Source organism: Mustela nigripes, chromosome 9, assembly GCF_022355385.1.
Source record: "Mustela nigripes isolate SB6536 chromosome 9, MUSNIG.SB6536, whole genome shotgun sequence".
In the NCBI taxonomy this organism is placed as follows: domain Eukaryota; kingdom Metazoa; phylum Chordata; class Mammalia; order Carnivora; family Mustelidae; genus Mustela; species Mustela nigripes.
In genome coordinates, this window is record NC_081565.1 from 9762314 (window position 1) to 9786512 (window position 24199).

General features: G+C 41.0%; 1 protein-coding gene and 1 pseudogene across 1 annotated transcript in view; both read left to right on the top strand.

Annotated features, from left to right (window-relative positions):
• Positions 1 to 24199, top strand: part of SCAI (suppressor of cancer cell invasion) — a 143146-nt gene that overhangs the window by 33200 nt on the left and 85747 nt on the right. The gene's annotated exons all lie outside the window — the stretch shown is intronic.
• On the top strand, positions 2258 to 2615 carry LOC132024909 (small ribosomal subunit protein uS10-like; annotated as a pseudogene).

Genomic DNA, 24199 nt, shown 5'->3' on the forward strand with positions numbered 1-24199 from the left:
TTTATTTATTTGACAGAGAGAAATCACAAGTAGATGGAGAGGCAGGCAGAGAGAGAGAGAGGGAAGCAGGCTCCCTGCCGAGCAGAGAGCCCGATGCGGGACTCGATCCCAGGACCCTGAGATCATGACCTGAGCCGAAGGCAGCGGCTTAACCCACTGAGCCACCCAGGCGCCCTCTCTCTTTTTTTAAAGATTTTATTTTATTCATTTGTCAGAGGGAGACACAGCTAGAGAGGGAACACAAGCAGGGGGAGTGGGAGAGGGAGAAGCAGGCTTCCAGCTGGGCAGGGAGCCCAATGTGGGGCTCGATCCCAGGACCCTGGGATCATGACCTGAATTGAAGGCAGACGCTTAATGACTCAGCCACCAGGTGCCTCAAGTTCATTCTTTTCTTAATTTTCTTGATTTACTCCACGAATGAGAAGAAATGTACGTGGGTTATGTACTTTTCATCTGTATGTTGAATATTACATTTCTTAGCCTATTTTTATATTTTACATAATTTTGTATTGGTCTCAAATCTAACATTCCACTCTTTTAATAGATTAAAATTCTGTTTCTGTCACTTGCTACTTTTTAGACTTTCTGCATTTTATTTTATCATTTGAGACTTAATTTTCTTATTTTTAAAAGGTACTTCATAAGATCTTCTTCCCAATGTTATTATAAATTTAGATTAACTTGCTTAAAAATGATGCAATTCCATATGCATTTACATTTCTTCTGACATTAAAAAAGCAGAAAAGGTTAAGGCTAAAAATAAAAAGAGTGATAGAGAACAGAATGGCTGATCAGAGATTTAATAAAATTTTGATGATAGAAACTTGATAGAGGAAAAAGTAACTGACATAGTAGGACAGAGAAATGTTATTACCCTTTAGGTAATATCTTTAGGACCTGAAGATGTGGTGCCTGTAAGAAGCACACTAATTCTCTCCACAAATTTCTCAAGTGGCACCAGGTACTTCAGAGGTGGGAGTGAGACATTGAACTGAAAATGGGGCATTGGTTCAAAGTCTCTTGACTGAAATCTTGAATCTCCAGGGCCGCTGCCTTATACTGTGCAGCCAGACAACTGCCTGCCCTCCACCCCTCTAATATTCAGAAATCAAATGTGACCAGGGGTGGGGGCCTCTGAATTGGAGAGATTTCAGGCTGGAGTGACACATGGGATGGGAAATGGGGACTAGCTGTATAGCGAACAGTGGACCTACAACCTCTCACTTCATCTCCAAATATACTGTGGCTCCTGACCACTGGGACCAGATTTGTGTGGCTAATTCAGGAGATTGAAGGGTTGTTTTTTAGAGAAACTGAAGAAGACTCAAAGAAAATACTTTCTCATACTGACATTTAAGGCTCTCTAATGAAAGAGCTATTTCCTGTAGGGAAGCTCTCTGATTGAAAACACTGTCTATACACCAGGGATGCCATTCGCATCTTTCAGGGCCTCGTTCTTAAATAGTAACAGACAATTACTAAGGATCATGAGACAGGAAAAAACCTTCAACATGAACAACAGAGTCCAAAGTGAACACATTGCATGGAAGGATCTGGTGGAAATAGAGGTAGGGTAGGGCTTAGAGTAAAGATATGAAATGAAAAAATAATGGGGCACCTAGACAGTTGGTTAAGTGTCCAACTCTTGGTTTTAGGTCAGGTTGTGGTCTTGGGGTCCTGGGGTCAAGCCCCGTTTTGGGGCTTTCTCATAGAGAAAAGGACTTACAAAATGAGAACTGGATTCTTTGAAGAAGGAATGATTTAGAAATGAAAAAACTTTTGGATATATGTAACTGTGGCAGCTCAAATTAAAACAAATCAGAACCAAATATTTTTTAAAAAATGGTTAGAACCAAGTGAAGTTGAAGAAATCTCCCAGAAACTAGAAGGAAAAGACGGTGTAGAAAGTAAGAGAAAAACGGCTTTTTGAAGAAGACATGGTTGTGGCTACAGTGGAGCTTCGTCAGCCCTGCTTCTGCTCCCGACTCCTCAGCTGTTCACTCTTCTTGAGGAACAAGTTGGTCAGGAAGCCATGCCATGGCCATGGCTTTTAGATTACTTATTTGTTTATATTTTAGGATTTATTTATTTTAGAGAGAATGTGTGCAAGCAGTGGGGAGGGGCAGAGAGAAAGGGAGAATCCCAAGCAGACTCACCACTGAGGTGGTGCTCAACCCAACGACCCCACGGTCATGACCCCAGCCAAAATCAAGAGCTGGATGCCCAGCCAACTGTGCAACCCAGGTACCCCATGTCCATGGCTTTAAAAAACGCCTGAAGGACACCCATGGAACCACAGGTTGTGACTCACTGAATTAGAATGACTCTAACCAGCCATAGCATAAAACCTTTGAGGCAGTTGTGTGCCGATTTGATCAGAGGTACGAAGGAAAAGAATCTCAGGGTGCAAAGATCAGTTCAGATGCCTGTCAAGACTGAGAAGCACGGCCAGGAAAACTCCTTGTGGTGACTATTCTAAGACGTGGGATCATTTTCAGATGAGGACCCAGAAGGAATGCGTTGATTGGCACTATCCTTCTGAGGTGGTTATGTAGATGACTTCCCTTGGTATTGAGCCAGGAGTTTAGGTTGAAGTTGCTGTTGCACTTGTTTGATTCAACCCTTTTAATAAATTGATTATCAGTTGTTAGAAGAAAAGAAAGAAGAGATGAGACACTTACAAAGTTAATTGAGGAGGTCCAATGACAGACTAATGGATACTGAAAAGACAGCCCACAGAATGTTGGGAATTGATTTGCAATCATATATCTGATAAGGGACTTCAACCCAGAATGTAAAAAAACCAAACCAAACCAAACAACCCCTCAACTATACAAAAGCAAATAACTCAATTTATAAATGACCAAAGGATCTGAATAGACATTTCTCTAAGGAAGATACATAAATGGCCAATAAGCTTATGAGAAGTTGCTCAACATCATTATTTATTAGGGAATGCAGATCAAAACAACAATGAGATACTGCATCATGCCCATGGCCGTGATTTGTAATAAAAGAGAAAGACAGTTTCAAGTGTTGATGAGGACATGAAGAACCCTCATTACATTGCAGGTGGGACTGTAAAATGATGTATTCACTTTAGCAAACAGTTTGGTAATTCTGTAAAAAGTTGAGAGCAAGGAGTTACCACATGACCCAGCAATTCCATTTCTATGTATACACTCAACAAAATGAAAACATATGTTCATGCAAAAACTTGTACAGATTTTCAAGGCAGTGTTAGTCATAATAGCCAAAAAAGTGGAAACAACCCAATTGTTTATTGCCTGATATTTGGGCAAATGTGGTGTGGTATATCCATACAGTCAACTATTATGCAGTCATAAAAGAAATTAACTACTGATACATGCTTCACCATTGATCAATCTTCAAAAGAAACATGATGTTGGGATTGAGTCCCCGCATTGGGCTTTCTGCTCAGCAGGGAGCCTGCTTCCCCCCCTCTCTCTGCCTGCCTCTGCCTACTTGTGATCTCTCTGTCAAATAAATAAATAAAATCTTAAAAAAAAAAAAAAAAAAGGAAACATGATGTTAAGTAAAGGAAGCCAGTCACAAAAGTCCACGTACTATATGATTCCATTTAAATGAAATACCCCGTAGAGGCAAATCCATGTAGACAAAAGAGATTAATGGTTGCCAGGGTAGGCGGAAATGGGGAGTGACTGGATGGATATGAGATTTCTTTTTGGGGTGATGAAAATGTTTTGGAATTAGATAGTGGTGATTGATGTAGAATTTTGGGGAACATACTAAAAACCCCTGAGTTACACACTTTTTTTTTTTTTTTTTAAGATTATTAAGTTTATTTACTTAGAGCAAGTGAGAGAGAGAGAGCACAAGCTAGTGGGGAGGGGCATAGGAGAAAGAGAAGGAGAAACAGACTCCCAGCTGAGCAGGGAGCCCAGTGATGAGGAGGGAACCTGAGGGAGCCTGACATGGGACTCAGTTCCAGGACTTTGGGATCATGAGCTGAACTGAAGGCAGGTGCTTAACCAACTGAGCCACTCAGGTGCCCCTGAGGTACACACTTGAAAGAGGTTATACACTTTATGGCATGTGAGTTGTATCTCAACTAAGCTGTTATTTAAAAATCCTGTGTGTTATGAATGGCTTACTCTAATGACTAATAAGAGATTATTTTGTGATAAAATATGAATTGGAATCATAAAGTAATTAACCACCTCCAGATTGGGTGATGACTGAGAAACAGTTGAGAAAAAATATTGCATGAGTCTCCAGTAGACACCAAGTAAAACTTGGGACTTATGTGGTAGCTACTGTATAGCCAAACACAGGGTAATATTTTTGTTGTTTAGGCTAAATTTTGGGAGGTATGACATCTTGGTATAAACTTGAAAGTGATTGTTAGTTTGAAATGTGTATTTTATTCTTGTAACAGGTTTATACTTAGGCAGGTTAAAACGATTGTAGGGGTACCTGGGTGGCTCAGTGGATTAAAGCCTCTGCCTTTAGCTCAGGTCATGATCTCAGGGTCCTGGGATCGAGCCCTGCATCGGGCTCTCGGCTCAGAAGGGAGCCTGCTTCCCCCACTCCCCACTCTGTTTGCCTGCCTCTCTGCCCACTTGTGATCTCTCTCTCTCTGTGTCAGATAAATAAATAAAATCTTAAAAAAAAGAAAACAATGATTGTAAAACTAGAAGGTGACAAAGTAGAAACTGTCCCTTTAGTTCCAGTTCATTGTCAAATCCTTCACCAAACCCATAGAACTGTTTTGGCCATAAATGGCCTCCCTTGTTGCCTAGATAGTAGATGCTCTCTTTTGGGAAACAACATGAATTACTTTCAAAAAAGTGTTTGGTGGTTTTGCCAGATTGGTTTAGGTCAGTATTTTCATCTTATACTTGTCATTTGCTGTTTTTGATGAATATCTGTTTTAAAAAATAATTGAGCCATGACCTGGGTTTTTAGAAGTGTACCAACGGTACTATGGTAATTTTATACAAACATTTCCCTGGCTTTATCAGCTTTCATTTATTGCTAGTCTGTGCTAGATTTTAATGTGATAATGGAGGTCAGAAGTTATACTCATGTGATTATCCACTCTGCAATTTCCTTTAATCATTTAAAAACAGATGTAATTTTGCAGTGTGATTTGACCCAAGAGGTTATGTTATTTGAAGTAATACTAAAGCCCTCCTAACTTTGTGAAGATGGATGCTCAGCTGGTTCATTCGGGAAAACATTTCACAAAGGGCCAATTAAACATTTGTGTCAGCTCTAGTTGGTAGATTCTTCGAGATAATTATCTTAAAGCAATTTTAGCTTTATGTTGTAACAAATAGTGCAAAGAATTTCTGTAAAGTATACTGCTAGAAACTTCATTTTGCAGCATTTGTGAATTTTTTGTTTGTTTTTCATTTAATGTGTTGAGAGCTGGCAAAGACGATCTGACAGGCAGAATTAGAAATCTTTTGGGGGTGGTGGTGACGTGTTTGGATTCCAAAGCCTAGAGCCTAGAGGAAGTGATGGCAAGAGTAGAACTGTAAACCTCAAAATGCCAGTAACTTCAGATGCATTCAAGACTTTTCTCCCTAAGATTTGGAGTTAACTCTTTGAAAGTAGTTACACCCAGGTGATGCGTGTACCTCATACTAGAGATTCTGTTGTTTTTCCAGTTACTTCCGCCAGATGGATTTTAATACATACGGAAGAATATGATGTCAAGTCTTTTGTACTTTAGATTAGAATGATTTTGTCTTCTTGTCTGCCTGAAGAGCCCATTGGAATCTCTCCTTAGTGACCAGCTTTATTTTTTTCATTGTATTTTCTAAGTGTCCATTTCTACTTACGGTAATAATCCTGGTAGGATGCATATTACCAGCTGTATATGAAGGTGTAGCTATATGGAGCATAAAATTAGACATGCTTCCTGCCTTTGGCTCACAATCTAAATTTAGTAGGCGAGAATCTCCTTTCCTAGATGTCATTAAAAATAGAAGATACCCATCTGTCTGGAATGGTTTAGATACAATTCTGCCTACAGGCTTGGAGATGAACTATATAATGATGACTCTCTTTTAGTCCTAGAATTCTTGGAAAAATATCTTCTTTAATACAGAGGCCAAGAGTGTACACAGCTTACAGTTTTGACCTTAAATGATCCTGTAAGTTTGTGAAAATCAGGAAGATCTAAGAGAATTAAACTTTGAGGAGAAATGTAAAAGATAAGATGAAACAGTAGCACTTGGTTAAGAAAATTGGCTCTGAAGTGAAAACCAGTTATGATCTGATACTTAGGATTTGCTAGCTATAAGAGAACTACCGAACTCCTCTGAGATTGTAACTTCATTTATAATGTTGAAATAGTGAGGCTTACTTCATAGAGTTGTTGAGTACGTTAAATTAGTTAGTTTGTAAAGTGCTTTCTTCAGTGTCTGGTGTGCATAAGGTATTTTTTTGGTGGTAGTTATTATTGTTTATTGTAATAAACAAATTCTGATCCCCCCCCCCCCCCGCCCAAATTCTGCTATCTTGCTCTTAACAGATCTTACTTTGGAACTCAGAATATAATGGGGTCAGAGATAAACAGAGAATTCCTAGGCATTTTTGGAGTGATGGAAATCATTTATAGGAGTACTGAAAGTCACCCCCCAAGGACTGCTTACATTTTGGGGTGACAGAAGACACAGGGAAATAGAGAACACTACCAATGAGGTGAGAAGACAACCGGGAGAGTGTGTCACATAATTCAAGACATAGGCTACTCCCCAGGGCACAGATTTTCTTCAGAAGTTAATAAAAAAAAATAATAATAATAAACAAAACACAAAAACCAAAGTCCACAATAAAACAAACAAAAAGGAAAAAGTTTATTCAAAATATTGTCAACCATAGGTGATGGCAGGTAATGACCAAACCCTGGGGGAACCACTTAACTGGGCAAATGGGAGGTCTTGGTTTTTGAGAGAATAGAGAAATGGCTGTAGACCCAGATTTTATTGGGCGGAAAAATCAATGTGAGGTGAAGAAAAGTAGAGGCCCTAAGTACAAGATGGACTCTTATGAAAATTTAGTTGTATAGAGGAGAGGGATAAACTTAAGAGGGTTGAGAAAGGGTTTGGGTTTGTTTGTTTTGTTTAGGAAAGAAAAAAAATGAGCATGTTTGGAGGCTCAAGGAGAAATTAGACATATTATCCAGTGGGTAATTGCCGGACAGGTTCTGGTATGAGATGAGTGGGAATGGAATCCAGTGCACAGGAGAGGCTGAGGGGGCAGCTGCTGTTTTGTAGATGAAGAAGAAAGGAGGAAAACAAAGGTTTGAGCTGGGAGGGGACAGCAAGGAAATTTGTTCAATGGCTTCTATTTAAGTGGGGAAGTGGTTAGTGAATTTAGTGAGATAGTAACAGACCAGTAATCTTCAACTGTGGGTGATTTTTGCCTCCTAGGGGATATTTGGCAATGTCTGGAGACATTTTTGATTGTCATAAGTTGGGGAATGTACTTGGAGCATCTAGTGTGTAGAGGACAGGGATGCTGTTGAATGATTTACAGTGCACACAGCAGCTTCCCACCGCAAAGAGCAGTCTGGTCCCCAGTGCTAATAGTGCTGCCCTTGACCTCGATCAGATCATTCCTGCAACGTGATCTTCAACAAAAGCCAAACAGCTTGAATAATGGCTTCACATATCCTTTCTTAGAAAGTCACAGTACATATTTTTGAGGTCTGAAAAATCCTCAGGAGAAAATCTAAACTGTTTAACCAACTGACTTGTTTCTCTTTGTTTTGTGACAACCTTAACACTGAGAAATGCATATAGGAAAAGATGGTATTTTTGATTTCTTGGCTGTATTTTCATCCTTGTATATAAAGCTCATAGCGCAGAAGCTGGCATTTAGTAAACCGTCAATAACTGATAGCTGCTATTATTACACTTGTCTCCCCTCCAGCTGTGAAATCCTGGACCACTTCTGATATTTGTTACAAGTTGCAGTTTTAAGGTTCATGGAGTCAGTGTGCAAGAGACAAGAGATACCTTTCAGACCTATACAATGCACAAATCTTACATTAGAGTGTGGTGGTTCCCCACAGACTTAAACTGAGAACTACTACATTACCCAACACCTAGTTCTGCTTCTGAGTATATACCCAAAGGAATGGAAAGCAGGGACTTGAGCACATATGTGTACGCATACTCATGTTAGTAGCATTACTCATGATTGCCAAAATGGGAAACAATCCAAATGTCCACCCTTGGATGAATGGGTGGACAAAACGTGTTTTATATGTATGTATCTATGTATAAATACACACACACACACAATGTAATATTGTTCGACTGTAAAAGGAGTGAAATGCTGGCACGTTACAAGGATGACCTGTGGAGACATTAACTTAAGTGAAATAAGCCAGACACAAAAGGACACATATTGTCTGCTTCCACTTATTTGAGGCAGCTAGAGTAGCCACATTCATAGCGACAGCAAGTAAAACAGTGATTTCCAGGGTCTCAAAAGGGGGAATAGATTGGGTACAGAGTTACAGTTTGGGAAGATGAAAAATCCTGGACATGGGTGGTGATGATTGTACAGCAGTGTGAATGTACTTAATGCCACTGACCTGTAGATATGCTTAAAAATCGTTAAAATGGTGAATTTTATTCCACGAGTATTTTACCTCCCCCTGCCCCCATCTCACATTAGAATACTTAGCAATCACCACAGAGCAGTCAGGATGCTCCCTGGTGGTTTAGTAGTTAGGATTTGGCCTCTTACCAAGCAGTCAGGAACTTTACTTTTGTTTTTTATAGAACTTCACAAGGGTTAGCAGAGACCAGTTTTAAACCATTGATACCATTCTAATGAGATAGTTAGAATAGACATAAACAACAACAAAAAGTTCATTTATTATATCAGTGATTAATATAAATTTAACACTTCTACCTGACAGGCACATAATTTTCTCATGGGTGGTACTACTCCAGACCATTTCAATGTTCAGATCCAGGGTAACTGAAAATTCTTATGTTTTATTCAAATAAAAGGTACATACTTGTTCAGAGAGGGAAAAAAAAGTGATTCTTTTTATAATTCTGTAGGAATGACATCATGGTTAGTTTAATTTGGGGGAGTATCTGCATATATATTTTCTCCCACGTTTTTATATATATTCTTAAAGGATGTTAAAAATATAGCTAGCAATATCAGAAAGAACCCTCATGGAAATGCAGCCACTTCTCTGCATCTCAAGAAAATCCCCTACAAGTAAATCTGTTATTAAAAATTGTCTAAGGGATGCCTGGGTGGCTCAGTCAGTTAAGCAACTGCCTTCACCTCAGGTCATGATCCCAGGGTCCTGGGAATGAGCCCCACATTGGGCCCCCTGCTCAGCTGGAAGCCTGCTTCTCCTTTTCCCTCTGCCGCTCCCCCTGCTTATACTCTCTGGCTCTCTCTCCCTCTCTGTCAAATAAATAAATAAATAAAATCTTTAAAAATTGTCTAAAAATGTTTACATCAAATGCAAGCAACATGGGGGCACACTTATCTAGGGTAATGTTGTTGATTTCTTTAATCTGTGATTTTGCCAATCAAGCAGAAATGGAAAAAGGAGCGAGAGTTTTGATATCGTGGATGTACTTGCTGATTAAGAGATAAGTGCACATACACACAAACCCAGGAATTATCTTCCTTCTGCTAAAACAACAACAAAACCCTCAGATCTCCAGTGCTAGCCTGTGTAATTGCTTTCGGCATAATAGCTATTACCTCTGACAGACTGAAAGTTTAATAACTAGATTGGAGATTTCCCTTTGCAGTGCACAAATAGGAAAAACACCACCATAGAAGTTCTGTCTCACATCTGACCCTCCTCTGTTTCTTAATTTACCAGCAGTGCAAGTGCATCTCTCTACATGCCTCATTTTAACATTCTTAAATTACGTTACAGATTATTGGCCCACCAGAGTTTTTGATATGTTAACATTGAACAGTTCCAAATGAATATAAAACAATTTTGTCATTCATAGGAGTTTGTCTTTTAAAGGCTTCTGTTTGATTTAATGCACCAGTATCGTCAGTTTGTGGAAAATGAATGTTACAGTTACATTGCTTTATTAAATCTCTTTTACACTTGTAATCCAGTAAGAGATCGTTTTTAAGATTACATTTTCTTTTTTTTTTTTTTTAAGATTTATTTTATTTATTTATTTTTAAAAAGATTTTATTTACTTATTTGACAGAGAAAGACACAGCGAGAGAGGGAACACAAGCAGGGGGAGTGGGAGAGAGAGAAGCAGGCTCCCCACCGAGCAGGGAGTCTGATGCGGGGCTCAACCCTAGGACCCTGGGGCCATGACCTGAGCCGAAGGCAGACGCTTAATGACTGAACCCCCAGGTGCCCCTTATTTATTTATTTTAGAGAGAGACAGCATACGCACACAGGGGAAGGGGCAGAAGGAGAGGATCTCAAGCAGACTCCGTGCTGAGTGTGGAGCCCCATGCAGGCTCGATCTCAGACCCCGAGATGATGACCTGAGCTGAAGTCAAGAGTCAGAGCCTCAGCTGACTGAGCCACCCAAGCGCCCCTACTGTTATGTTTTCAATTATGTTCTAAGTGTGTTGATAATCTTAAATAATGGTGGTATTGAAATACAGAAATTTTCTATTGCTTGTTGACTGTTATTTTAATTCTTGGAGACTCATGAAACATCTGTAAATAAACTCTTCTTCCTTGAAATATAGGCATAATTCGAGCAACATATCCTTTTTAAATATCCAAAATATACACACATATATATTTTTTAAAGATTTTATTTATTCACTTGAGAGAGAGCATGAGAGGAGAGAGGTCTGCGGGAGAAGCAGACTCCTGCCGAGCAGGGAGCCTGATGTGGGACTCAATCCTGCGACTCCAGGGTCCTGACCTGAACTGAAGGCAGTCAGTCAGCCAACCGAGCCACCCAGCATCCCCCCCAAATATATTTTGTCATTAACGAAAGGATATTCCTTGGAAACACCAAACTTCAAATAGCATTAGACTAATAATACACAAACACGTCATTTAATTCTCCTTTATCTTCTGCCTGCCTCCTTAAATCACAAGACTCTAAAGAAGAACATCCTAATTTTTTACACGAGTTTTATGTATATCTTAAATATATTTAGAGTTATATGTTTTGGTGTTAATGTACTGAAAGTTATATATACACATAAAATATATTAATTTTCTTTAGACCTTTAACCCCTTCCAGGAGTTTAAAGATGTAGGGTAAAGAAGATATAATTTACCTATTGTTTAAAAAGATTTATTTATTTATTTGAGGGAGAGATTGTATGAGTGGGGGGTGCACAGAGGGAGAGGAAGAGAAATCCCAAGCAGACTTAGTACTGAGCACAGAGCCTGACTCAGGTCTTGATCCCACAACCCTAACCAAAACCAAGATTCAGATGCTCAACCAACTGAGCTGCCTGCCTGTCCCTAATTTATCTATTTTTAGTAAATTCTGCCTTGCTTCTTTTTGGTGTTCCTAGAAGTCGATGTGTATATAATCTTTTTTCTTGTTGATGAACAGAACTCTAGGTATGAGTCAATGAAGTTTCTCGTTTTTGTAAATTTCTTCTTCACTGCTCTCCTTTAATAAATAAATAAATAAAATTTCTATACCCAATGTGGGGCTCGAACGCATGATCCCAAGATCAGGAGTCACATGCTTCTCTGACAGAGCCACCCAGGTGCTGGCTCAAAATGTTTTTAATATCAAAATATTTTTGATATCAAAACTGTTTTTGGTGTTTATTTGGACTTTAAGTTATAGGCAGCCATATACCTGAAAAATATTGAAGTGTGTATATATATATTTATATCCTATAACCATGGAATATGAATCGTTTTGTTTTTTTTAATCAATTAACATACAGTGTATTACTACTTTCAGAGGTAGAGTTTAATGATTCATTAGTTGCATATAACACTTAGTGCTTATTACATCTCATGCCCTCCTTAATGCACGTCACCCAGTTACCCCACCCACCTCCCCTCCAACAACCCTCAGTTTGTTTCCTATAGTTAAGAGTCTCTTATGCTTTGTCTCTCTGATTTCATCTTATTTTGTTTTTCCCTCCCTTCCCCTATGCTCCTCTGTTTTGTTTCTTAAATTCCACAGGTCCATGAACCATTTTAAGTGAAAAAGGTGAGGTGCATGGTTTACCTTATAATTCCATTTTTATTTAAAAGAGTCACAGTATATTTGATTTTGCAGAGGACAAGGTTTGGCAAGGTGTACAGGTGTTAACTGTGATGAACCCTGGGGAATGGCATGATACTCACTGGATATATCCACAATGACTACTGTCTCAGGTTTGGGGCCCCAGAAACAGAACATCAGATGGGATTTCACAGGGAAGTGACTTACTAGGAAGAGTTTCAGGGAAACTTGCTAGGGAGTGAAGAAGTGGGTCTGGGAAGAGAGAAAAAGGCTAGAGGCCGACAAGGATGTAGCAAGGATCAAGCAAAACCTCAAGGAGGCTTCAGCTCAGCTCTGCAGGGGAGTTCTGGAGCTTATTCCTAACAGGTGTCACAATCAAGGGCAGAATGAAAAGGTAGAGCCTTTGTCCTCCTAACCCTAACCCTTGAGGACCACCGCTCATGAGGAAGGATGTGTAAATGGCCAGACGTCCTGGCTGTCTGAGGGCGGTCTCCATCGGGAGACCTGCAGATGCTGACCTGGCGAGGGAGAGCACAGGGTTGGGGACAGAGGCAGCCAGAGCACAGACAGCAGTGGGAGCTGTCACCCAAGCTGTAGAGGTTCAACTAGATAGAGGTTTTGGTATTTTCTCAGGTCATAATCAAGTTTGGGAAGTGTGAGGCTGGTGTGGTGTCTCCACGGGGGTCTGGGCTCCTTGTATTTGGTTGCGCTGTTACAGGTTATTGCCCACATGTGCATGGTCCGAGATACTCAGTATTATGTCCACGTTTCCTTGCAAAAAAAGGGGAAGGTCAGAGGGAAAAGGGCACATTAACTCCTCTAAAGACAAGTTCTGGAAATGCACATCACTTCAGCTCAGATCTCACTGGCCATAACTTAGTTATATGGCCATACCTGGAGGCATGGAAGAATAGATTTTACTGGTTAGCCGTAGGCCTAGTTAAAAATAGAGGACTCTCATTATGTAACCATTTCTGCAGGAGAAAAGGCGTATCATAGGATGATCTGTTACAGGGATGTTAGTTTTCCACTTTATAAGGATGAAGTTTATTGGTTTGTTTGTTTCTTAGTTTTAACAAGCATGCTCCAGGTCAGGGTCTTCTGGAAGCAGAATTTGAGGTCGAGTTTAGGGTATAGGATGTTGAGAAGTGCTGTTGTGTTTAGTACCTGTGGGAGGGATGGGAAAGAGACAGAATCTGGCAGAAGTTGAGGTACAGCTCTGTTCTGAACAACCGTCCAAGCTGACTCTCTAGAGAGCCTAGAGCCGAAGTGGCCTTTCAGAGTTGTCCTAGAGTAGTTGGGCTGAAATGGCTGTACCATTATACCCTTCTCTCCATCAGTCACTGGATGGAGGCCGCTTTGGGGGGAGCATGACCTTGGGAAAGGCAGCTCTGCATGATCCCTGAAGGGGTGGCAGCATTCCCAGCAAACAGGACACCATGTCCTTCTTTGAAGGGAGATCTAGGAGACACATACTTCTATCACAACCTGCGCGCGTGTGTGTGTGTGTGTGTGTGTGAAAGTAATTAATGCATGTTTATAAATCCATTTATTTTTTTAAAGATTTTATTTATTTATTTATTTATTTTTTTTTTTAAGATTTTATTTATTTATTTGACACAGAGAGAGAGAGAGATCATGAGTAGGCAGAGAGGCAGGCAGAGAGAAAGGAGGAAGCAGGCTCCCCGCTGAGCAGAAAGCCTGATGTGGGGCCCGATCCCAGGACGCCGAGATCATGACCTGAGCCAAAGGCAGAGGCTTAACCCATTGAGCCACCCAGGCGCCCCTATTTATTTATTTATTTTGAAAGAGAGTGTGTGCAAGCGAGAGGAGAGGGAGAGGGAGAGAGAGAAACTTAAGCACACTCTGTGCTGAGCATTGAGCCCTCCACAGGGCTTGATTTCACAACCCATGAGATCATGACCTGAGCCAAAACCAAGAGTCAGATGCAGGATGCCTGGGTGGCTCAGTTGGTTAAGGGTCTGCCTTCAGCTCAGGTCATGATCCCGGGGTCTTGGGATCGAGTCCTGACTTGCGCTCCTTGCTTGGCGGGGCATCTGCTTCTTCCTCTGCTTGACACTCTCCCTGCTTCTGCTCTCTCTCTCTCTCTCTGCAAAAGAAAAACAGAAAAGCCTTAAAAAAGAAAAGAGGTATGATGCTTAAATGACTGAGCCACGTGGGCAGCCCAATATCCATTTATTTTTTATTTTTTAAGTTTTTGTTATTGAAGTATAGTTGACATACAGCATTTATTAGTTTCAGGTGTATAGCATGGTGATTGGACAATTATGTACATTACCCAGTGCTAGCCACAATAAGTGTAGTTTTTAAAATAAAATTTTTAAAAAGATTTTATTTATTTATTTATTTGACAGACAGAGATCACAAGTAGGCAGAGAGGCAGGCAGAGAGAGAGGAGGAAGCAGGCTCCCTGCTGAGCAGAGAGCCTGACACGGGGCTCAATCCCAGAACCCTGGGATCACGACCTGAGCCAAAGGCAGAGGCTTAACCCACTGAGCCACCCAGGCGCCCCTAAAATAAATTTTTTTTTAAAGATTTTATTTATTTATTTGACAGAGAGAGATCACAAGCAGACGGCAAGGCAGGCAGAGAGAGAGATAGAATGAAGCAGGCTCCCCGCTGAGCAGAGAGCCCGACGCGGGGCTCGATTCCAGGACCCCGAGATCACGACCCGAGCCGAAGGCAGCGGCTCAACCCACTGAGCCACCCAGGCGCCCCTCCTAAAATAAATTTTTATAATAAAAAAAGCTAGGGGAACCTCGGTGGCACAGTCATCTAAACATACAACTCTTGCTTTCAGCTTAGGTCATGATCTCAATGTTATGAGCTCCATCCCAGCATCAGACTCTGTGCTCAGGGCAGAGTTGGCTTGAGATTCTCTCTCCCTCTTTCCTTCCCGCTCATGCTCTCTCTCTCCCTCAAATAAATAAATTAGTTAAAAAAAAAAAAGTAAAATTTGCTTAGTAATTTCTTCCACAAGAGTTTGTTGAGCAGCTCTTAGGTGCCAGACTCTGTTGCAGGCACTGGAGATAGGGAAGTGGCAAAACAAAAGTCCCTACCCTTGTGGAGTTTATGTTGTGACTGAACATAGAATATATGTAAATAAGCAAATGTATGATGTATCAGATGGTGATAATAACTTTGAAGAAAAATAATGTACTATAAGGAAGGGTCTTTCTGTTTTATATAGACTGGTCAGAGAAGTCTTCTCTAATAAGGCAATTTGGCCAGAGACAAGAGTGAGATGGTAGAACTAGACACACTGGTATTTTGAGGATGAGCATTACCAGCTGAGACTACAGTACATGCCAGGGTGACCCTGTGCAGGAGTGTATAGTGTACTGGCATGTTTGGTAATGTAAATGGTATTTAGAATTTTTGCTTTTTAATTATACCCATTTGGGGAAGGCAAAACTCAGTGAGTGGCAGGTCTTTAAAAGGGAATGGGTGTGGGGAGGGGAGACATGGCATTGTTCCAGGGAAGGTTCTTGGTTGAGAATTATAGCCCCTAACTCCAGCCAAGTTAAGCAGAAAAGGAATTTATTGGAAGGTTGTCAAGTACCTCAGAGCACTGATGGAAATATTGGTTTAATGGTTTAAAAAGCAGGCAGGAACCAAGGGAATCAGAAGATCTAGAATTACTGCCAAGGTCATACCCCTGGAAGACCTTGGTTAAGGATGTCTGGTTAAGGAAGCGGTTGCAGTCTGAATGTTTGTGTTCCCCCCAGTTTCATGTATTGAAATCCAAACTTCCAGAGGTAATGGTCTTACTAGGTAGGGCCTTTGGGGCGTGTTTTAAGTTAGGAGGGTGGAACCTCATGGGATTAGTGTCTTATAAAAAGCTCCCGAGAGCTTGTTTTGAACCATTGGGCACCATGTGAGGGCACAAGTCTGTGAGCCAGAAGAGAGCCCCTGCCTGAATGTGCTGCCAGTCTGATCTCAGACTTCTTGCCTCCAGAACTGGGAGAAGTCAGTTTCTGTGTTAATCGCTACCTAGTCTGTGGCTATTTTGTTAGAGCAGCTTGAACAGACCAAGACCTATGCTGTTGCTGCTGTTTTGGAACCCCAGTGTTGTATCTGGAGGAGATCTGACTTCTGAACTTATTTCTTATTTGACTCACTGGATCTATCTCAAAGACCTTTTATTTTTTTTTTTTTTTAAAGATTTTATTTATTTATCAGAGAGAGAGAGAAGGGGAGAGAGCGAGCACAGGCAGACAGAATGGCAGGCAGAGGCAGAGGGAGAAGCAGGCTCCCTGCTGAGCAAGGAGCCCGATGTGGGACTCGATCCCAGGACGCTGGGATCATGACCTGAGCCGAAGGCAGCTGCTTAACCAACTGAGCCACCCAGGCGTCCCTCAAAGACCTTTTAAAACATTACTCTCGGGGCACCTGGGTGGCTCAGTGGGTTAAGCCGCTGCCTTCGGCTCGGGTCATGATCCCAGGGTCCTGGGATCGAGCCCCGCATGGCGCTCTCTGCTCAGCAGGGAGCCTGCTTCCTCCTCTCTCTCTGCCTGCCTCTCTGCCTGCTTGTCATCTCTCTCTGTCAAATAAATAAATAAAAATAAAAATTAAAATTAAAAAAAAAATCTTAAAAAATAAAACATTACTCTTGATGCTATGTCAGGAATGAAGTGAGGGGTTCAGGAGCAGATGCGGGAAGAACTAGTCATGAGGCTCCAGCGTAGATGACATTAAGTTAGGGAGATGATGTTAACAGGGAGATGAAAAGAACGGATGGATTCATGAAACAGGCCATTAGGTTGCCACTAAAATACTTGTCTTGGAAAAATTCTTCTTCTATTTTTTCTTCTTCCTCCTCTTCTTTCTCTTCCACTCCCTCCTCTTCTGTTTCTTTTCCTCCTTCTTGAAATCTAAACCTTTCTAGAGGCCTTGTTGTAATCTTGCTTGCACAGGGCAGTATAGCTTATCTGGCTTAAATTTCATAGAATCTTACAGCATTCATCATTTGTTCATTGAAAAAATATTTCTTTTTACTTTTTAAAAGATTTATTTATTTATTTGACAGATCACAAGTAGGCAGAGAGGCAGGCAGAGAGATGGGAGGGAAGCAGGCTCCCTGCTGAGCAGAGCACCCGACACGGGGCTCAGTCCCAGGACCCTGAGATCATGACCCAAACCCAAGGCAGAGGCTTATTAACCCACTGAGCCATCCAGGAGCCCCTGAAAAAATATTTCTGTGCTCCTACTGTGTGGACTGTAGTGCTAAAGAAGGTTGCTAGTTGTGGCCATTCCAAATTGAGTTCAACTTTAGACACTCAGAAATGGCTCGTTTCTTCCAGGGAAGTTCATGATTGGTGGCTCAGACCACCATTTTCTAATGTGGATAGATTAGAAAACACACGTGGTGTGGATAATTTGAAAACACATGATCTCCCTTCATCTGAAGCCCCCAGAACTGATTAGTCCCTTATTTTAGTCTTTTACATATCAGTTATTTGAAACAGGCCACATAACATGTCCATTATTTTAAAAAGTAATGAGAAAGTGGTATCTTTTTTTACCCTCTTTAGACAGTGATTTTCAGATAGAACCAATCATCAGAAATGACTAAAATAGTTGAAAAAAAAAAATAGAGAATCCCAGCCCTCCTGAATCGTATCTGGAAGTAGATCTCAGAAATCTTTATTTAAAGAATGAACATTCAAGGATAATCAGCCAGGTTTGGGAACTATAGCTTTATGTTATTGAGACTAGCTTTGGTCTTTACAATGAGACTTAATTAAATTCTTCTTGCTTAATTGGAAGGATCCATAATAAATAACTTTGGTTTTCTCAGCTTGATTTTAAAATATGGCGTTTGTCTCATCTTTGAGAATGGTTTCATAAGATTATAGCTAGTTTTCTTGGGAGGTGATAGAGGTGGATTCCATTAATTTTTCTCTTACCCTTTGGCTGTTTTGTAACTGTACAGTATTTATTTCATCTCTAAAAATAAAAGAAACTTAATCTCTATTTTAAGAATATAGCCCACTAGACTTCAGCTTCAAGCCAGTTTGTGTCAAAAACAGTGTTTTTAAAAAGATTTTATTTATTTATTTGAGAGAGATAAAGAGATCACAAGTAGGCAGAGGAGGGGGAAGCAGGCTCTCCGCTGAGCAGAGCGCTGATGTGTGGCTCGATCCCAGGATCCCAGGACCCGGAGATCATGACCTGAGCTAAAGGTGGAGGCTTAACCCACTGAGCCATCCAGGCACCCTCAAAAACAGCTTCTTAAGCTTGATGTGCATACATATTGCCTGGAGAGCTTGTTAAAATGCAGATTCTGATTTAGTAGGTCTGGGGTGATGCTCATGCGGCTGGTCTGCACATCTCATTTGAGTTGTAAGAGGCTAAATGACAATTGTATTATCCTGTGAGCTTTCATCTTTGTATGAGTTACTCTGCTTTGGGGCATGCCTTGGGACTGTTTAGTTTGACCAAAGGTTGAGTAGTATATTTTAAGGAGATTGGATTATATAACCTTTATTGCTTTTTCCCATAATCTTGAAGGTTGTAGTACTATATATAGTCTTAAGATTTTAGTTTCAGGCTTTGAAACTGAATAAAGGAAGAGTCAGAAGCAGTATTTTTTTTTTTTTAAATTGAATCATTAAATCAGCAGCAGCAAAATTGGTTTATATACCTGAGGTAGTCTGAACTTATTAAGTGAACTAAGAATAAGAAAGAAAATTGTAGAAAAGAAAAAGAAAAGATAGTTAAAAATTAGTAGTAGATATGCAGGATATACCTAAGGATTGGGGAATTTATATTTTGCAGACTTGAGACTGCTTTGGAGAAAATACACGTTAGGGCAGTGGGTTCTTAGAGGGGATTTTTACCTCCAGGGACACAGTTGATAATACCTGGAGATACTTTTAGTTGTTACGATAGTAGGTGGTTGTATTTCTACTAGTATCAGCAGGGAGAGGCCAGGGATGCTGCTAGATACCCAGTAGTGCTCAGGACAAGGAATCACTTGGGCTAAAATGTCAGTAGTTCCAAGACTGAGAAACCTTATGTTGGAAAAGTTTCACAAGTACTTTATTTTTTAATTAAAAATAATACAGAAAATAATCATTTATATTCCCACCGATCAAATTCAACTGTTGTTAACATTTTGTGATATTGGATGTTAGCCTTTCTGTTTAAGAAATTTCACTCCAGGAGCAGCTGGGTGGCTCAGTCGGTTGGGCTTCTGCCTTCAGCTCAGGTCATGATCCTAGGATCTTGGGTGCAGGGCCCACATCGGGCTCCTTGCTCAGTGGGGAGCCTGCTTCTCCCCCTCTCTCTGCCTGCCACTCCCCTTGCTTGTGCTCTCTCTGTCAAATAAATAAATAAAATCTTAAAAAAAAGAAAAAAATATCACTCTAGGGGTGTCTCGGTGGTGCAGTTGGTTAAGCATCTGACTCTTTGTTTCAGCTCAGATCATGATCATCTTGGAGTCATGAGGTGGAGACCCACATTGGGCTCTGTGCTCACTGCAAAGTCTGTGTGAAATTCTCTCTTTCTCCCTCTGCCCCTCCCACTTATGGTCTCTCTCTCTCTGTCTCTCAAATAAATAACTCTTTAAAAAAAGAAATATCAGCCCATTATTTTTGGGAAAACAACATTATTATCTTGAATTTAAGTTATGTAAAAAGTTCAAGTATGAAAGTAATGAAGCTATCCCAGATCTCACCACCCAGACATAAGCATCATAAACAGTAGCTGAACATTATCCCAGGTGTCTTTCCATGCATAGGTGTAGCTAGAAGAATAGAGAGAAGTGCTTTCATAACCATACTTATGTGAATCAGACCATACTTTACGTGAATCAAAAATAACCTTTTCCTATGAAAAATTTTAAACCCAGAGAAAATTAGGTGAATTATTAACCACTGTGTACTCATCACTGAGCTTCAACAATCGTAAATACAGAGCCAATCTGCCTTTATCTGTATCTGTACCTACTCACCTGACACGGAGTATTTTGAAGCAAATCTCCGATATCCCATCGCTTCGTCTGTAAGCATCTCGGTGCCTGTCTGTCAAGCTTGAGGTCTCTTTCTTTGAGCTTTTAATCTTACACATGCAAGTAACAGTTTCTCTGATTGATTCATTCTTTCCCTCCTTCTCCCCTCTTTTTCTCTCTCTCTCCCTTGAATTATGTTTTCTTCCCAATGGAAGCGTTTTTGGTTTTTTTTCCGACTGAGAGTGCACAGAAAGCAACGGCAAGAACAGTAATTGCACAAAGCACGGGAAATGGGGACTGCAGAGCAAACAAACCTGTTTGCCGCAAATACTTCCTGCGAGTTTTGTGTTTTCTTTCTAGAACGTTGGGGCGCCTGGATGGCTCAGTGGGTTAAAGCCTCTGCCTTCGGCTCATATCATGATCTCAGGTACCTGGGATTGAGCCCCATATTGGGCTCTCTGCTCGGTGGAGAGCCTGCTTCCCCCTCTCTCTGCCTGCCTCTCTGTCTATTTGTGATCTCTGTCTGTCAAATTAAAAAAAAAAAAAATTCTGGGGCGCCTGGGTGGCTCAGTGGTTAAGCCGCTGCCTTCGGCTCAGGTCATGATCTCAGGGTCCTGGGATCGAGTCCCGCATCGGGCTCTCTGCTCAGCAGGGAGCCTGCTTCCCTCTCTCTCTCTGCCTGCCTCTCTGCCTACTTGTGATTTCTCTCTGTCAAATAAATAAATGGAAAATCTTTAAAAAAAAAAAATTCTTAGAATGTCTACATCTATTTGGCAGTACCATGTAACATAGTGTATTTCTCTTTACTGTGTTCATTTTTCCATCTATCCATCTTTTCCAATATTTCTTTGAGATACCTTCCTGCTTTGGTGTATTTGCTTATAGCAGTGGCCTTTGGCAACTATTCGTGGAAAGTACCTGCAGGAATCATTTAACTGGGGCTTAGCTTCTTGAGGGCAAGGAGTCTTACCATCTCTCTGGCTGATATGATAGCTTCACTGTATCTTCAGTGTTTGTGGGATGGTTGTTATTAATCTCGAGAGGATTGTGTCAATATTGGTTAATATATTAATGAAAACCACTTATTTAGAACAAAACATAGTCTAACATATGTGCAAACAGGAGAATATAATTGGGATGCTAACATTTGGTACCTGTATCTATGGGTGGTCTCCATACAAAGAGATGAAGCAGGGAATTCTGCTCCCTGGTCACATCCTGTGGTTTCTTCTGAGATTTACAGGGTGACCACATGTCCTGGTTTGCCTGATACAGTCTCAGTTTCCAACAGTCTTGATGTAATTATTCATAGTATCCCTTTTCAGAACTGTCCCAGTTTAGATGGTAAATTAATAGTACTACTTTTAATCCTACCTCTTTAATGTGTGCCACGCTTTTCCCCAAACACTTTACATACATTCTCACTTAATTTTCGTGATAACACTAAGAAGCAGATCCTATTATTATCCCCATCTTACATATGGGTAAGTTGGGGCACAAAGCGGTCAAATAGCTTGGCTGAGACCACAAGGCTCTGTTCAGATTTTAGGTGGCGAAGCCAGGATTTGAGTCCCGGCAGTTTGGTGCGGGTGCTCTCCACTCTGCTGTGTCACACCTCTGCTGGCCCCAAACAGATCTTTGTAGAAGACCTGCTGACCTCCTGGTGACTAATCGGCATATTTGTGGATCAGAAGACTGTGGGAATTTACATGATTTCCTTATCTTCACAAGGTATTTGTAGCCCCCTTACGTCCCACCATGCCGATGCGATTATAGATGTCTTTCTTTGAGGATTGAACGTGAGCCTTTTTTCATCCTCTTAAGGGCAACTACTTGGCATTCCCTTCCAGATGCTCAGGGAGATGCGGAGTCGCAGCTTCCACAGATCATCCGTCACTTTTCCTTCCTGTCGACCATCTTTGGTCTTTTCAGTCCACACACGCAGTGTCTCCAGATCTGCAGCCGTGCCTGCCCTTCGCTGCCTTGATGACCAGTTCATATTTTGGACTTCGCGGCCCTTGCTTGGGGTGCTTGGAGGAAAGATGGAGACAGCGACTGCTTTCAAGGAGCTTACAGTCTAGCAAGGGGATGGGGACCGTGCAGGAATGTCCATGACGTGAGGCAGATGAGCTGTGTGGGGAACGTAATTTAGAGTTCGGGGCAAAACAAAGCATTTCTGACGGGGTTGATCCAGAAAAGTTTTGTGAGGGTGGATACACTTAAATCAGTTTAATGACCTCCAAATAGGCCACCAAAGGACTACTTTCTTGTGCTAAGGACAGGGCTTGCATTTGCCAAGAGTAGAGGCCTGACAGAAGAATAAGATGGCATTAACCCAGACGAGGGGGGACTCCAGTTGGTCTGACACTGGGTGCCCGCATGAGGAATCCTCAGTCAGCAGGACTGCTCTGTTCTTCTGATCGCATCGTCATTGTCACGGCACATAGTGACCCTCTGGGTGGGTTATAAGCAGCAGAAACAGATGAAACTCCGCAGCAGCAAAACATTTTATTTTTTTTTAATTTGGGCTATTGATTTATTTGAATTCTTTTAGCCTTTTTAGTTTAAAGTCTTTTGATAGACACAAGGTCTTTTTCCCTAATAAAAACGTTGTCTACTTCTCATGCAGTTGACCCTTGAAAAATATGGGGTTAGGGGGCACCCACTCCATGCACAGTTGAAAATCCATGTGTACCTTTTGACTCCCCAAAACTTAACTAATAATAACCTATTGTTGACTTGAAGCCTTACCAGTAACATAAACAGTTGATTAAAGTGTATTTCATATGTTATATGTATTATATACAATATTATTATAATAAAGGAAGCTAGAGAAAAGAAAATGTTATTAAGAAAAGTGTAAGGAAAATACATTTACAATACGGTGCTTATTTAGAAAAATATGTGTGTATATGTGGACTCACACAGTTCAAACCCATGTTGTTGAAGGGTCAGATGTCTTTGGATTTACCTTTTTACTTTTCTTTTTGAAATTTTGTTTTTAACTAATATGTACACCCAACATGGGGCTCAAATTTACAACCCAGAGATCTAGAATCACATGGTCTACCAACTGAGCGAGCCAGGCACCCCTTACTTTTTTACTTGATTATCTTAATAAGAAAAACTGAATACATTTAATTAGAGCTTATTTCAGTAGCTGGTGAGATAGGGAAGTGTTCATTATCCTCGCTTAAAAATGAGGAAATTGAAGTTAGGTTACACAGTAAGCTATGTGACTTGGCTGAAAATGTTGGAGTTTGGACTTGTACTTAGGTTGAAGCTTCAGAATGCAGATCCACTATAAATCACATGGCCTTATTTAATTTATTAGGTTAAAAATATTTTTATTCACCATTCAGATAAAAAGCAACAATGAAAGTTGGGATTATCTCACATTTTAACCCCTTTTTTAATGGATGGCATTATAGAATCTAGTTCAGCATAATTAGTCTGTTTCTTTTTCTGAGTCAGCACTGCTTTGGTGATTGTCTATCCCATAAATTCGACTGAAAGGGAAATCCTGTAGAGGCTGCAGGTGGCCTACATGGTACCCCTATGCAAATTAGCAGAAGGCAGTCTCTCTTGCTGGGTAGGCCAGTCAGAAGAAGGCATCCCTCTTTGGGGCACGTTCAGCCCACATCAGGGTGCTGGCCTTGGGAAATAAGTGTCTGGATTTTTTTTTTTTTTTAAGATTTTATTTATTTATTTGACAGAGATCACAAGTAGGCAGAGAGGCAGGCAGAGAGAGAGAGAGAGGAGGAAGCAGGCTCCCTGCCGAGCAGAGAGCCCGACTCGGGGCTCGATCCCAGGAGCCTGGGATCATGACCTGAGCCGAAGGCAGAGGCTTTAACCCACTGAGCCACCCAGGTGCCCCGTGTCTGGATTTTCATCTCTCCCGTGGCTCTCAAAACCCAGCAGCCAAGAATCCTGTTTCTATCAGTTGATGAGGAGCTGAGGTTTCTTCAGTGTCGTGCGCATAGACAGCACCCATTGTTCTTACCCCGCATACTGCACGGATACCTCCCTCAGTGGCTGTCCT